Below are 14,908 nucleotides of genomic sequence, written 5' to 3'. Positions count from 1 at the left end.
CTATTAATGTCACATTTTTTGTCTTCAGATGAATTTAAGAATTGTGGAACTGTGTGAATGCATGTGAAGTACCATAAAACTGAAGACAGGGAATACACAGTCTTCCTCTTTGAATCAGATCTCAAGACTTTTGCCTTAATAGATTTGCACAATCAGTGCCTCTCAAGTATACATATTTTTTTTTAATTTATTTTAATTGGAGGCTAATTACTTTGCACTATTGTATTCATTTTTTCATACATTGACCTGAATCTGCCCCGGGTGTACATGCGTTCCCCATCTTGAACCCAGCTCCCACCTCCCTCCCCATTGCATACCTCTGGTTCATCCCAGTACACCAGCCTGAGCATCTTATATCATGGATCAAACATGGATTGGTGATTCCTTGCACATATGATAATATACATATTTCAATACCATTATATGATGATTGCCACACAGAGCTGAAACCAGAATTCCTGTATAGTCATCATCTTATCAGTGTGGTACGGTTTGGATATTTAAGATTTTATCTAAGAAGTATGTGGGCCATGTTATCACTTGCTTCTATTTAATTGTCTTCTTTCACTGATACCCTTTTGAAGGGGGAAGGCCACTTCTACCATGTAGGAATGGAATTACAGACTTCATCATTAGTTTCTTTGATCCCTAAGAATGTTATTCATATTGGTGAGTGTGCCACTTCCTATAGGAAAGTAGTATCCTATTATAGGAAGGCCTGGTTGAAACTCCACGCATATACTTAGCTTCTCTGGTATTGCCAAATTATTGGGTGGGTGTTTTTGTTATTGCCAGACATCACAGACTTCTAAGGCCCCTCTCAACTTTTGCTGGGCTGATTGTGACAGTGACATAGATTTTAAGTATGTTACGGTGGAGTAGCTTGGTTATTGTCTAAATGCTTTCAATTTTTGTGACTCATCCATTTGTCTTGTACTTTGAAATACTAAAGCAGACTTGACATGGAAGCAACCTAGATGTCCATCTGCAGATGAATAGATAAGAAAGCCTTGGTACAAATACACAACGGAGTATTACTCAGCCATTAAAAGGAATGCATTTGAACCAGTTCTAATGAGGTGGATGAATGGGCATTTTAATTTGTACCTCTTTATGATATTGAATTAGCCGTTTCTTCAGCCAAAATCTCTAACATAAAAGTCCAAAAGAGAAAACAGACATACACTCACAATCACATTCTTAATCTGATACAAACACACACACACACACACACACACAGACACACAAGCAGAGTCACAATCTTACATGCCCAAAACACAATTATGAAAGGAAAAGAAAACAGGACCCATGAAGGACACCTATGAAATGCACAGAGTTCTCTGTTATCTGTTTCTAGGCCTAATGTTGGAAGCTATTTTGTAGTTAAATGATTTCATTCTAGTGACATTTTAAATCAGAATGTTCCAAACGATAGAACTTTGTTCTACATCCCATGGGATCTTAGAGTATTTTGCATCAAAAAATATTCTGTGATTTGATAAAATGAAAATAATGTTGTAGTGTAACAATATTGAAGTCATATTGACCTCTTTAGGCCCTTCAGTGACACATTTGCTTTTTATATTTTAAGCATCCAATTTCATCCACTGACCTTGTCCCATCAGTTTTTCTACTTTTTTCTCCAATCTTCTGTATTTACCTCACTTAATTTTTTGTTTTCAGTTTTACAATTTTAGGCACCAATTATAAAGTAAATACAATAAAGGAAAGAAAATTGAATTCATGATTCATGGGGTCACGGAGAGTCGGACACGACTGAGCGACTGGACTGAACTGAACTGAACTGATACAAAGGAAGCAAATTTGACTACATCGTCAGTCAGTTAGGCAGTTCAGTCGCTCATTCTTGTCTGACTCTTTGCGACCCCATGAATTTGCGAACATGCCAGGCCTCCCTGTCCATCACCAACTCTCGGAGTTCACACAAACTCATGTCCATCGAGTCGGTGATGCCATTCAGCCACCTCATTCTCTGTCTTCCCCTTCTCCTCTTGCCCCAAATCCGTCCCAGCATCAGAGTCTTTTCCAGTGAGTCAACTCTTCGCATGAGGTGGCCAAAGTACTGGAGTTTCAGCTTTAACACCAGTCATTCCAATGAACAGCAAAACTGATCTCCTTTAGAATGAACTGGGTGGATCTCCTTGCAATCCAAGGGACTCTCAAGAGTCTTCTCCAACACCACAGTTCAAAAGCATCAATTCTTTGATGCTTTTCTTCACAGTCCAACTCTCACATCCATGCATGACCACTGGAAAAACCATAGCCTTGACTGGCTAGACTTTGGTTGGCAAAGTAATGTCTCCGCTTTTTATATGCTATCTAGGTTCATCATAACTTTCCTTCCAAGGAGTAAGAGTCTTTTAGTTTCATAAAAATCCTGAAATCTAAAACAAGAGCGTTGAACTTTGGGCTGAAATCATAACTAAGGACACCAGTTTCAATAACACTTACCATTGCTTCAAAATGCTCACCTCTCTAAACATGGCATTCTCACCTACATTGACTGTAATTTTTCAGTGAAAGAAAAAGTGTGTTTGTGGATCACTCCCTTATTTACACAGATATTCCACGGATTTCACTGTTCATTATTTGCAAGAATGAGAGCAGTGAACTTAACTTGGTGATGTCCTATGTGGGTAACCATCCCAAAACAGGGATCTGGCTTGATGTTGCCACCATCATCTAAAGGAATGACCCCAAATTTGAGATTGCAAAGATTTCTAGGTAGTGTTCATGATATCTGGATAGCCCAACAAACAGACACTTTGTTTAGAGTATTTCATTGTGAAATATATTAGGGAACAACTATTGATATTAATCCTTGCTCACTCCATGACTTTTCTAGATTATTAAAATTAATGCTTCATTTTTTCATACATGTCTCCACAACTGCTCTTGAATGTTAGGGCACTGGGGCCTGAAACTACATGCTTAGAATGGGTTCTTATAAACTTCATGAGAGCGCAGTCATTTTATGATATGAATTCCCACATTTAACATTCGTGTAATATAACAAATATTTATCAACTTGGAAAAATTTATCAGTAAAGAGGAAAGGACCAATTATGGTAATAAGGAAGGCTATAGGAATATGTTGAGTTATGTATATAGCATTTGATTGGTTACGACCTTTCTTTATTGATAACTAGTAAATCCCAGGGAAGGGGGAGCCTGGTGGGCTTTCGTCTATGGGGTCACACAGAGTCGGACACGACTGAAGTGACTTAGCAGTAGCAGCAGCAGTAAATACTTAAAATGTATCATTTGCAGGCTTTAATTTTAGCTGATATGAAAGATACAGAAATTAGACCCAAAAGACACTGAGGATCTGATATCTGGGCTCAACTTGGTAGGAGGGCAAATGATAGTTCCTTCCAACCCAAAAAAAGAGTTGAGACAAAATTGTGAGAAGGGGCTTAGCATGACTGAAATTAGGTTGAGTGATTGTAGCTCCGGAAACACAGTATAAGAGAAAGATAATGAAATTATTAAGGAAAAAAGATACCATGTCTTCACAGAACTTGTTAATCACACTGATGTGCTGCAGTCACCACCAGGAATTTATTCTGTCTCTGTGGGAACTGATAAGCAACATCTAAACATGCATTAGGAAATATAGGGTGGAATTTTGGTGTCAGCAAATAAAGGTGTGCCTTAAGGATAGCATCTTCCCTGGTGGCTCAGACAGTGAAGTGTCTGCCTGCAATGTGGGAGACCTGGGGTCAATCCCTGGGTCGGGAAGATCCCTGAAGAAGGAAATGGCAACCCACTCCAGTATCCTGGCCTGGAGAATCCCATGAATAGAGGAACATGGTAGGCTACAGTCCATGGGGGTCGCAAAGAGTCGGACACGACTGAGCTACTTCACTTTCACTTTCATTTAAGGACAGTAGAGCAAAAATGACTTTATACAATATCACTTGTAATATACATATCTTGTGCTGACCATGTGCCAGTCACTGATTATGTCATACTGTCTTTGGTATCACAGTGACAGTACAGTGGTGATCATGATTTTGATGATCAACATTTTATATATTTTCAATTACATAATGAATTTCTATACTGAAGCTGTCTACTCTTTTAAGCCTATACCAGTATCTAATAGAATATAATGTAACTATGAATGCACTAAGGTACATGCCGTGCATTTCCATTGTTTTAATTTTATTTGTATCTCTTCCTTCACCCATACACTCCTTATGTACATACCCATTCATTTCAGCAGGGATGATTTCAGAAATCCCGTTACATCCATTACCTCTTTTATCTTTGTTCTCGTTTTCTTACTTACAAATATTAGATCAGGTGTCATTGACCTAGGATGCATAACAAATGTTTTCTTGTTCTGAAGAGTTTATAAAACAGTGCAGTAAAATAGTCGGACATTTTATTAAAGCCTCATTTTTCTCTTCATCGTTTGTAAAAAGAAAATGAAACTATGAAGATGAACATGTAACTTTACTGTTCAAATACAAGAATTGTAGGTATTCGTTGACATCTCCCCCCAAAATTTCAATGTTCATTCAGTTCAGGTCAGTCTCTCAGTCGTGTCCGACTCTTTGTGACCCCATGAATCACAGCACGCCAAGCCTTCCTGTCCATCACCAACTCCCGGAGTTCACTCAAACTCATGTCCATCCAGTCGGTGATGCCATCCAGCTATCTCATTCTTGGTCATCCCCTTCTCCTTCTGCCCACAATCGTTCCCAGCATCAGAGTCTTTTCCAGTGAGTCAACTCATCGCATGAAGTGGCCAAAGTACTGGAGTTTCAGTTTTAGCATCAGTCCTTCCAATGAACACCCAGGACTGATCTCCTTTAGAATGGACTGGTTGGGTTTCCTTGCAGTCCAAGGGACTCTCAAGAGACTTCTCCAGCACCACACTTCAAAAGCATCAATTCTTTGGTGATCAGCTTTCTTCACAGTCCAACTTTCACATCCATACATGACCACAGGAATAACCATAGCCTTGACTAGACGGACCCTGGTTGACAAAGCCATATCTCTACTTTTCAGTGTTATCTAGGCCGATCACAACCTTCGTTCCAAGGAGCAAGCGTCTTTCAATCATATCTGCAATCAGCATCTGTAGTGATTTTGGAGCCCCAAAAAATAAAGTCTGACACTGCTTCCACTGTTTTCCCATCTATTTCCCATGAAGTGATGGGACCAAATGCCATGATCTTTGCTTTCTGAATGTTGAGCTTCAAGACAACCTTTTCACTCTCCTCTTTCACTTTCAACAAGAGGCTTTTTAGTTCTTCATTAGGCTCCATAATCTGACATTTATTAGATAGGTCCGTTTTAATTAGCATAGTTTTCACATAATGATGATTCTTGATGAGTTGACTTGAACGAAAAGAGGCAGATGTACAAGTAATTGTTGGCACTGAAGGCCATGAGTTGCTTCTCTTTTGAAGGTTACGAAAAAGACTATCATGTGCTGACATATCAAAATATCTAATCTGGAAACTTAGAATACTCCACCCTCAGTTCATAAAAACTGCTCTATAATGGAGATACGATGTGGTTCTGAGAAGCAGATGTAGCTGTAGTAGGCAAATCCTCAACGTGTCCATTTACCTGAGTGTAGCTGCTATGTGAGTGCTACTTAAAAATGCTCAACTGATTTAAAACAGCAGGTTGATCCTACAAAATCTGTTCTGTTTGGTTAACTGATATTGATTATGGGGACTGTAAATCACACAGAGCTATATCTCTTGTATTAGGGACCATCTGGCTGGTGTGAGTCTTTTGCATGAAAGTCACACTTAAACTGGTGGAGGCTGAAAATGTACTCTCTCCACTAGTTTCATGAAGAAAATCAGAGTTACGACCATCTATGTTGACACTTGCTTTAACATGCTTCTTGCAATCTCGAACTAATGAAGATATTGCAGACACATTGTTCATCCCAACTCTTTTTTTTTATTCTTACTAAAAGTTGAGGATAGCCTCTTTTGAAATGTGGATTATAGTAGATCTGTAACTAAAGTCAAAGGATACAATTATTTAGTTTTTTTATAAACCAAGGTAAAACTGCCATAAAAGCTAAACTATAAAAGTTTATTCCTTCATACAGATGGCTAAAAAACACATGAAAAGATGCTCGACATCACTCATAATCAGAGAAATGCAAATCAAAACCACAGTGAGGTACTATTTCACTCCAGTCAGAACGGCTTTTATCCAAAATCTACAAGCAATAAATGCTGGAGAGGGTGTGGAGAAAAGGGAACCCTCTTACACTCTTGGTGGGAAAGCAAACAGCACAACCACTATGGAGAACAGTGTGGAGATTCCTTAAAAATCTAGAAACAGAGCTGCCATGCAATCCAGCATACACACTCTTGGGCATACACACCGAGGAAACCAGAATAGAAAGAAACACATGTACTCCAAAATTTATCGCAGCATTGTTTATAATAGCCAGGACATGGAGGCAACCTAGATGTAATCTGCAGCTGAATGGATAAAAAAGCTATGGTGCATATAAACAAAGGTGTATATTAAAAACGATACATTTGAATCAGTTCCAATGATGGGGATGAAACTGGAGCCTATTTTACAGAATGAAGTAAGGGAGAAAGAAAAACACCAATATATTATACTAACACATATATATGGAAATTAGAAAGGTGATAATGATAACCCTGTACATCAGAAAGCAAGAGAGACACAGATGTATAGAACAATCTTTTGGACTCTGTGGGAGAGGGCGAGGGTGGGATGATTTGGGAGAATGGCATTGAAACATGTATATTATCACATGTGCAACGAATCACAAGTCCAGGTTTGATGCATGATACATGATGCACGGGGCTGGTGTCATGGGATGAACCAGAGTGATAGGATGGGGAGGGAGGTCGGAGGGGGTTCTAGATGGGGAACACATGTACACCCAGAGCAGATTCATGTCAATGTATGGCAAAACCAGTACAATATTGTAAAGTAATCAGCCTCTAATTAAATAAATTTAAAAAAGAAAAAAATATATACCTTTAATGATACCAATTAAATTGCATCAAATAAAACGCCTCCAGATTAGTTTTAACAACTAACTTGGTAGAACAATTATGCTTTTAAACGAAAAATATGTTGTATATATAGAGTAAATGCCACTTTAAATTTCTTGAAGACTCATATCTTGTTTCCAGTTGACTGGAAAATTTGTTAAATATCAAATACTATATCCTCCTCCTGTTCTCAACTTCAAAAGATAAAGCTTTTTCAACAATTTACTATCTCAATTTTAAATTCTGTTTTAGCTACATATGGTAACATGCTTTCTAGGTCACATGATTTAATCTTACATATTGCCAATAAGTGAAAATTTTGGGATACCTTACTCGAAAGAGAGATGTTGTTTTCTTCTTCCAGAAAGTCAGATAGTGAAGCAGAACTTTGAAGAAGTTGTCGCTTTTTACTGCACCCATAAAGGTTAAGCTGTCAAACTTAACTTTTCATTTTATTGGTTTCAAGTATTCTGAAAGGTGCCTTTCTTTCCAAGAATTCTTTCCTGAAAAGTTCTTCATTGATCAAAATACAAGTGCCACTCTCATCCCACCAAATAGATTCAAATTGAACACTTTCAACAATATTATACCATTTTTGTGGAAAAGTGAGTGAAAGAAAATCATTCAGCTCATCTGTTTCAGAGACAGAAAATATGTAACATGGCCTTTTCATCAGAACTTCATCAGACAAAGCCTGAAAAGCATATTCTTGAATAAGAGATCGCAAAACCGAATCCCCAGCAACTGCATAATCATACAAAGGTCTGATGGAGGTTTCTGAACCAGGGCATTCATCATTAGGAGGCACATCTTGAATTTCTGAAGAAATATGTGCCATCTCAGAAAAATCTTTATTCAGACACGTTTCTCACTTTTTTTATTTTACACACTGCAAATTCAAATGCTGCTTGGCTGTCCTAAAGAGAGAAACTCCCTAGACCATCACAGTGGTTCAAAAAGTCACTGGTCTCCTAGCGATGGACAGGTGCCTGTTACATCACAAAGTTACTGGTCTCCTAGCAAATGAAGCGTAATATTCAACCAGTGTTTACTTCAGCATAATCTTAAAATACAGTCTCCTTACATAAATAGCAACCAAAACCATAAGCCTGCAAAATCTCATTCCTAATGAATTTTTATGTAGATAAATCACATCGGTAAATCTATTTGGTTTCTGAAATAAAAGTGTTTCTCGGCGGTGGCTGAGATGAGCTACCCACTCCTGAGGGCAGGACTGTCGGTCGAGAGGAGCTATCACATATCCAAGTGGCACTGGCAGTGCGGGCACAGGAGGGCCGAGAGGATCTTCTCCACGTTCAAAATCAGGAGGGGGCAGCCGTGAGGAAACACCCCTCGTCCAAGTTAAGGTGCAATGGCTGTGCTTTGCTGGAGCAGACATGAAGTGATACCCCACAACCAAGTTAAGAGAAACCCAAGAGGGTGTCAGAGGGCAGACACATTAAAATCATGATCACAGAAAAACAGTCAATCTGATCACACGGACCACAGCCTTGTCTAACTCAATGAAACTAAGCCATGCTGTGTGGGGCCACCCAAGAATGGCAGGTCATGGTGGAGAGGTCTGACAGTATGTGGTCCACTGGAGAAGGGAATGGTAAACCACTTCAGTATACTTTCCTCAAGAACCCCAAGAACAGTATGAAAAGGCAAAATATTGGATACTGAATTAAGAAATCCCCACGTCGGTAGGTGCCCAATATGCTACTGGAGATCAGTTGACAAATAACTTCAGAAAAAATGAAGGGATGGAGCCAAAGCAGAAACAGTACCAAGTTGTGGATGTGACTGGTGATAGAAGCAAGGTCCGATGCTGCAAAGAGCAATAATGCATAGGAACATGGAATGTGAGGTCCATGAATCAACGCAAATTGGAAGTGGTCAAACAGGAGATGGCAAGAGTGAACGTAGACATTCTAGGAATCAATGAACTAAAATGTACTGGATGGATAAATTTAACTCCGATGACCATTATATCTACTACTGTGGGCAGGAATCCCATAGAAGAAATGGAGTAGTTATCATGGTCAACAGAAGAGTCTGAAATGCTGTACTTGGATGCAATCTCCAAAAGAACAGAATGATCTCTGTTCATTTCAAGACAAACCATTCAATATTACAGTAATACAAGCCTATGCCCCAACCAGTAACACTTAAAAAGCCGAGGTTTAATGGTTCTATGAAGACCTACAAGACCGTTTAGAATTAACACTTAAGGATGATGTCCTTTTCATTATAGGGGACTGGAATGCAAATGTAGGAAGTTAAAAAACACCTGGAGTTACAGCCAAATTTGGCCTTGGAGCACGGAATGCAGCAGGGCAAAGACTAATAGAATTTTGCAGAGAGATCACACTGGTCATATCAAACAACCTCTTTCAACAACAGAAGAGAAGACTTTACACATGGACATCACCAGATGGTCAACACCAAAAACAGATTGATTATATTCTTTGCAGCCAAAGTGAAGAAATTCTATAAAGTTAGCAAAAACAAGACCAGAGCTGAGTGTGTTTCAGATCATGAACTCCTTATTACCAAATTCAGACTTAAATTGAAGAAAGTAGGGAAAATCACTAAACCATTCAAATATGACCTAAATCAAATCCCTTATGATTATACAGTGGAAATGAGAAATAGATTTAAGGGACTAGATCTGATAGAGTGACTGATGAACTATGGATGAAGGTTCAAGACATTGTACAGGAGACAGGGACCAAGACAATCCCCCTGGAAAAGAAATGCAAAAAAACAAAATGGCTGTCGGAGGAGGCCTTACAAATAGTTGTGACAAGAAGAGAAGGGAAAAGCTGAGGAGAAAAAAGATATAAGCATCTGAATGCAGACTTCCAAAGAATAGCAACGAGAGATAAGAAAACCTTTCTCAGTGTTCAATGCAAAGAAATAGAGGAAAACAACAGAGTGTGAAAGAGGAGAAATCTCTTGAAGAAAATTAGAGATAACAAGGGAACATTTCATGCAAAATGGGCTCCATAAAGGACAGAAATAGTATTGACCTAAGAGAAGCAGAAGAAATTAAAGAGGTGGCAAGAAAACACAGAAGAACTGTAGAAAAAACATCTTCACAACCAAGATAATGACAATGGTGTGATCACTGACCTAGAGCCAGTCATCTTGGAATGTGAAGCCAAGTGGGCCTTAGAAAGCATCACAAAGAACAAAGCTAGTGGAGATGATGGAATTCCTGTTAAGATTTTTCAAATGCTGAAATATGATGCTGTGAAACAGCTGCACTCAATTTGGAGCAAATTTGAGAAACTCGGCAACGACCACAGGACTGGAAAATGTCACTCTTCATCCCAATGCCAAAGAAAGACAATGCCAAAGAATGCTCAAACTACCACACAATTTCACACACATCACACGCTAGTAAAGTCATGCTCAAAATTCTCCAAGCCAGGCTTCAGCAATATGTGAACCTCCAGATGGTCAAGCTGGTTTTAGAAAAGGCAGAGGAACCAGAGATCTAATTGCCAACATCCTCTGAATCATGAAAAAAGCAAGAGAGTTTCATAGTAACATCTATTTCTGCTTCACTGACTATGCCAAAGTCTTTGACTGTGTGGATCACAATAAAATCTGGAAAATTCTGAAAGAGATGGGAATACCAGACCACCTGCCCTGCCCCTTGAGAAACTTGTATTCAGATCAGGAAGCAACAGTTAAAACTGGACATGGACCAACAGACAGGTTCCAAATAGGAAAAGGAGTACATCAAGGTTGTATATTGTCACCTGCCTATTTAACTTCTATGCAGAGTACATCATGAGTAACGCTGGACTGGAAGAAGTACAGGCTGGAATCAAGATTTCTGGGAAAAATATCAATAACCTCAGATATGCAGATGACATCACCCTTATGGCAGAAAGTAAAGAAGAAGCGCAGAAAAACTGATGCATTTGAACTGTGGTTCTGGAGAATATTATTGAGAGTACCTGGAAGGAGATCCAACAAATCCATTCCATAGAAGATCAGTTCTAGGAGTTCATTGGAAGGACTGAGGCTGAGGCTCAAACTCCAAAACTTTGGCCACGTGATGTGAAGAGTTGACTCACTGGAAAAGTTTCTGATGCTGGGAGAATTGGGGGCAGGAGGAGAAGGGGATGGCAGAGGATGAGATGGCTGGATGGCATCACCGATTCGATGGACATGAGTTTGAGTGAACCCCAGAAGTTGGTGATGGACAGGGAGGCCTGACGTGGTGTAATTAATGGGGTAGCAAAGAGTAGGACACGACTGAGACTATACTGAACTCAAGTGAAATATGTGGAAACAGTGACAGGCTTCATTTTCTTTGGCTCGAAAATAACTAAGAAGAGTGATTGCAGTCATCAAATTAAATGACACTTGCTTTTGAATGTAAAAGCTATAAAAAACCTATACATTTCATTAAAATAAAGACACACCACCTTACTAAATTCTCAGTGAAAAATAAAAGTCAATGATGATTAGCTTTGTCTAACTCAAAGAATCTAAGCCATGCCATGTGTGGCCACCCAAGATGGGAGGGAATGGTGGAGAGGTCTGACAGAATGTGGACCACTGGGGAAGGGAGTGGCAAACCACTTCAGTATACTTGCCTTGAAAACTCCATGAACAGTATGAAAAGACAAAATAATAGGATACTGAATGAGGAATTCCCCAGGGTGGTATGTGCCCAGTATGCTCCTGTTGATCACTGGAGAAAAAACTCCAGAAAGAGTGAAGGGATGGAGCCAAAGCAAAAACGGTACCCAGTTGTGTATGTTACTGGTGATTAAGCAAGGTCCGAAGCTGCAGAGAGCAACATTGCATAGGAACCTGGAATGTGAGGTCTATGAATCAAGGCAAATTGGAAGTGGTCAAAGAGAAGATGGCAAAACTGAATGTAGACATTCTAGGAATCAGTGAACTAAAATGGACTGAAATGGATGAATTTAATTCAGACGACCATTATACCTACTACTGTGGGTAGGAATCCCTTAGAAGAAAGGGAGGAGCTATCATGGTCAACAAAAGAGTCCGAAATGCTGTACATGAATGCAGTCTCCAAAACGACAGAATGATCTCTGTTCATTTCCAATAAAAACCATTTACTATTACAGTAATCCAAACCTATGCACCAACCAGTAACGCTGCAGAAGCCGAAGTTGAAACGTTCTATGAAGACCTACAGGACCTTTTAGAACTAATACCCTAAAAAGATGTCCTTTTCATTATAGAACACTGGAATGAAAAAGTAGGAAGTCAAGAAACACCTGGAGTCACAGGCAAACTTGGCCTTGGAGCACGGAATGAAGAAGGACAATGGCTAATAGAGTTTTGCCAAGAGAACGCACTGTTCGTAGCAAACAACCTTTTTCAACAACACCAATCAAGACTCTACACATGGACATCACCAGATTGTCAACACCGAAATCAGATTGATTATATTCTTTGCATCCAAAGATGGAGAAATTCTATACAGGTAGCAAAAATAAGACCAGGGACAGACTGTGGCTCAGATCATGAACTTCTTGTTACCAAATTCAGACTTCAAATGAAGAAATTAGGGAAAACCTCAAGACCATTCAGGTATGACCTAAACCAAATCCCTTATGATTATACAGTGGAAGTGAGAAATAGATTTAAGGGACTATATCTGAGAGATAGAGTGCCTGATGATCTATGGACAGAGGTTCGTGACATTGTAAAGGAGACAGGGACCAAGATCATCCCCATGGAAAAGAAATACAAAAAAGCAAAATGGCTGTCTGAGGAGGCCTTACAAATATCCGTGGAAAGAAGAAAAGCAAAGGGGAAAGGGAAAGATATAACATCTGAAAACAGAGTTCCAAAGAATAGCAAGGAGAGACAAGAAAGCCTTCCTCAGCGATCAATGCAAAGAAGTAAAGGAAAACAACAGAATAGGAAAGACAAGAGATCTCTTCAAGAAAATTTAGAGATACCAAGGGAACGTTTCATGCCAAGGTGGACTCGAAAAAGGACAGAAATAGTATGGACCTAAGAGAAGCAGGAGATATTAAGAAGAGGTGACAATAATACACAGAAGAACTGTACAATAAAAGGTCTTCACAACCAAGATAGTCACGATGGTGTGATCACTGACCTAGAACCAGACATCTTGGAATGTGAAGTCACGTCGGCCGAAAGCATCACTACGAACAAAGCTAGTGAATGTGACAGAATTCCATTTGAACTACTTCAAATCCAGAAAGGTGATACTGTGAAAGTGCTGCACTCAATATGCCAGAAAATTTGGAAAGCTCGGCAGTGGCCACAGGACTGGAAAAGGTCATTCTTCATTCCAATCCTAAAGAAAGGCCATGCCAAAGAATATTCAAATAACCACGCAATTGCACTCATCTCACACACTAGTAAAATATGCTCAAAATTCTCCAAGTCAGGCTTCAGCAATACGTGAACCATGAATTTCCAGATGTTCAAACTGGTTTTAGAAAAGGCAGAGGAACCAGAGATCAAATTACCAACATCGGCTGGATCATGGAAAAAGTAAGAGAGTTCCAGAAAAGCATCTATTTCTGCTTCATTGACTATGCCAAACATTTGTGTGGATCACAAAAAACTGTGGAATATTCTGAAAGAGATGGGAATACCAGACGACCTGATCTGCCTCTTGAGGAACCTGTATGCAGGTCAGGAGGCAACTATTAGAACTGGACAATGTACAACGGACTCGTTCCAAATAGGAAAAGGAGTGTGTCAAAGTTGTATATTGTCACCCTGCCTATTTAACTTCTATGCAGAGTACATCATAAGTAAAGCTGGTCTGGAATAAGCACAGGCTGGAATCAAGATTTCTGGGAGAAATATTAATAACTTCAAATATGCAGATGACACCACGCTTATGGCAGAAAGTGAAGAGGAACTAAAACCCTCTCAATGAAATTGAAAGAGGAGAGTGAAAAAGTTGGCTTGAAGCTCCACATTCAGAAAACTAAGATCATGGCATCTGGTCCCATCACGTCATGGGAAATAGATGGGGAAACATTGGAAACAGTGTCAAACTTTATTTTTGGGCTCCAAAATCACTGCAGATGCTGATTGCGGCCATGAAATTAAAAGATTACTCCTTGGAAGGAAAGTTATGATCAACCTAGAGACCATATAAAAGAGCAGAGACATTACTTTGCCAACAAAGGTCCGTCTAGCCAGGGCTATGTTTTTCCCAGGGGTCATGTACAGATGTGAGAGTTAGACTGTGAAGAAGCTGATAGCTGAAGAATTGATGTTTTTTAACTGTGGTTTTGGAGAAGATCTTGAGAGTCCTTTGGACTGCAAGGAGAACCAACCAGTCCATTCTAAAGGAGATCAGTCCTGGGTATTCATTGGAAAGACTGATGTCAATGTTGAAGCTCCAATACTTTGGCCACCTCATGCGAAGAGTTGATTCACTGGAAAAGACTCTGATGTTGGGAGGGATTGGCGGCAGGAGGAGAAGGGGACGGCAGAGAATGAGATGGCTGGATGACATCACCTACTCGAAGGAGGTGGGTTTGAATGAACTTTGCGAGTTGGTGATGGACAGGGAAGCCTGGCATGCTGTGATTCATGGGGTTTCAAAGACTTAGGCACGACTGAGGGCCTGAAGTGAACTGAATTGAACTGAACTGAATGATGGAAATGTTGGAGGCTATGGGATGTTGTTGAGTAATGTATATAGCTTTTGACTGCTAATTTATTTAGCACCTTTTATTGCTAATTCAGGAAATACTTAAAATACTTCATTTTGCATGCACTATGTCTTAGCTGATGTGAAAGATACTTAAGGCAACTTGGGTACAGATACAACACATAGAAGAATTGGATATCTGTGGTTAACTTGGTAG

General features: G+C 39.5%; 1 pseudogene; it reads right to left on the bottom strand.

The window, feature by feature from the left end:
* Positions 1–564: 564 nt before the first annotated feature.
* On the bottom strand, positions 565–7,878 carry LOC148773074 (heat shock transcription factor, Y-linked-like; annotated as a pseudogene).
* Positions 7,879–14,908: the final 7,030 nt, after the last annotated feature.

Source organism: Moschus berezovskii, chromosome Y (genome assembly GCF_049115385.1).
Source record: "Moschus berezovskii isolate FMDL1 chromosome Y, NW_MosBer_1.0, whole genome shotgun sequence".
NCBI classification, from domain to species: Eukaryota; Metazoa; Chordata; class Mammalia; order Artiodactyla; family Moschidae; genus Moschus; species Moschus berezovskii.
The sequence above is the reverse complement of the archived record's forward strand: the minus strand, read 5'-3'. Positions and strand labels throughout refer to the sequence as shown.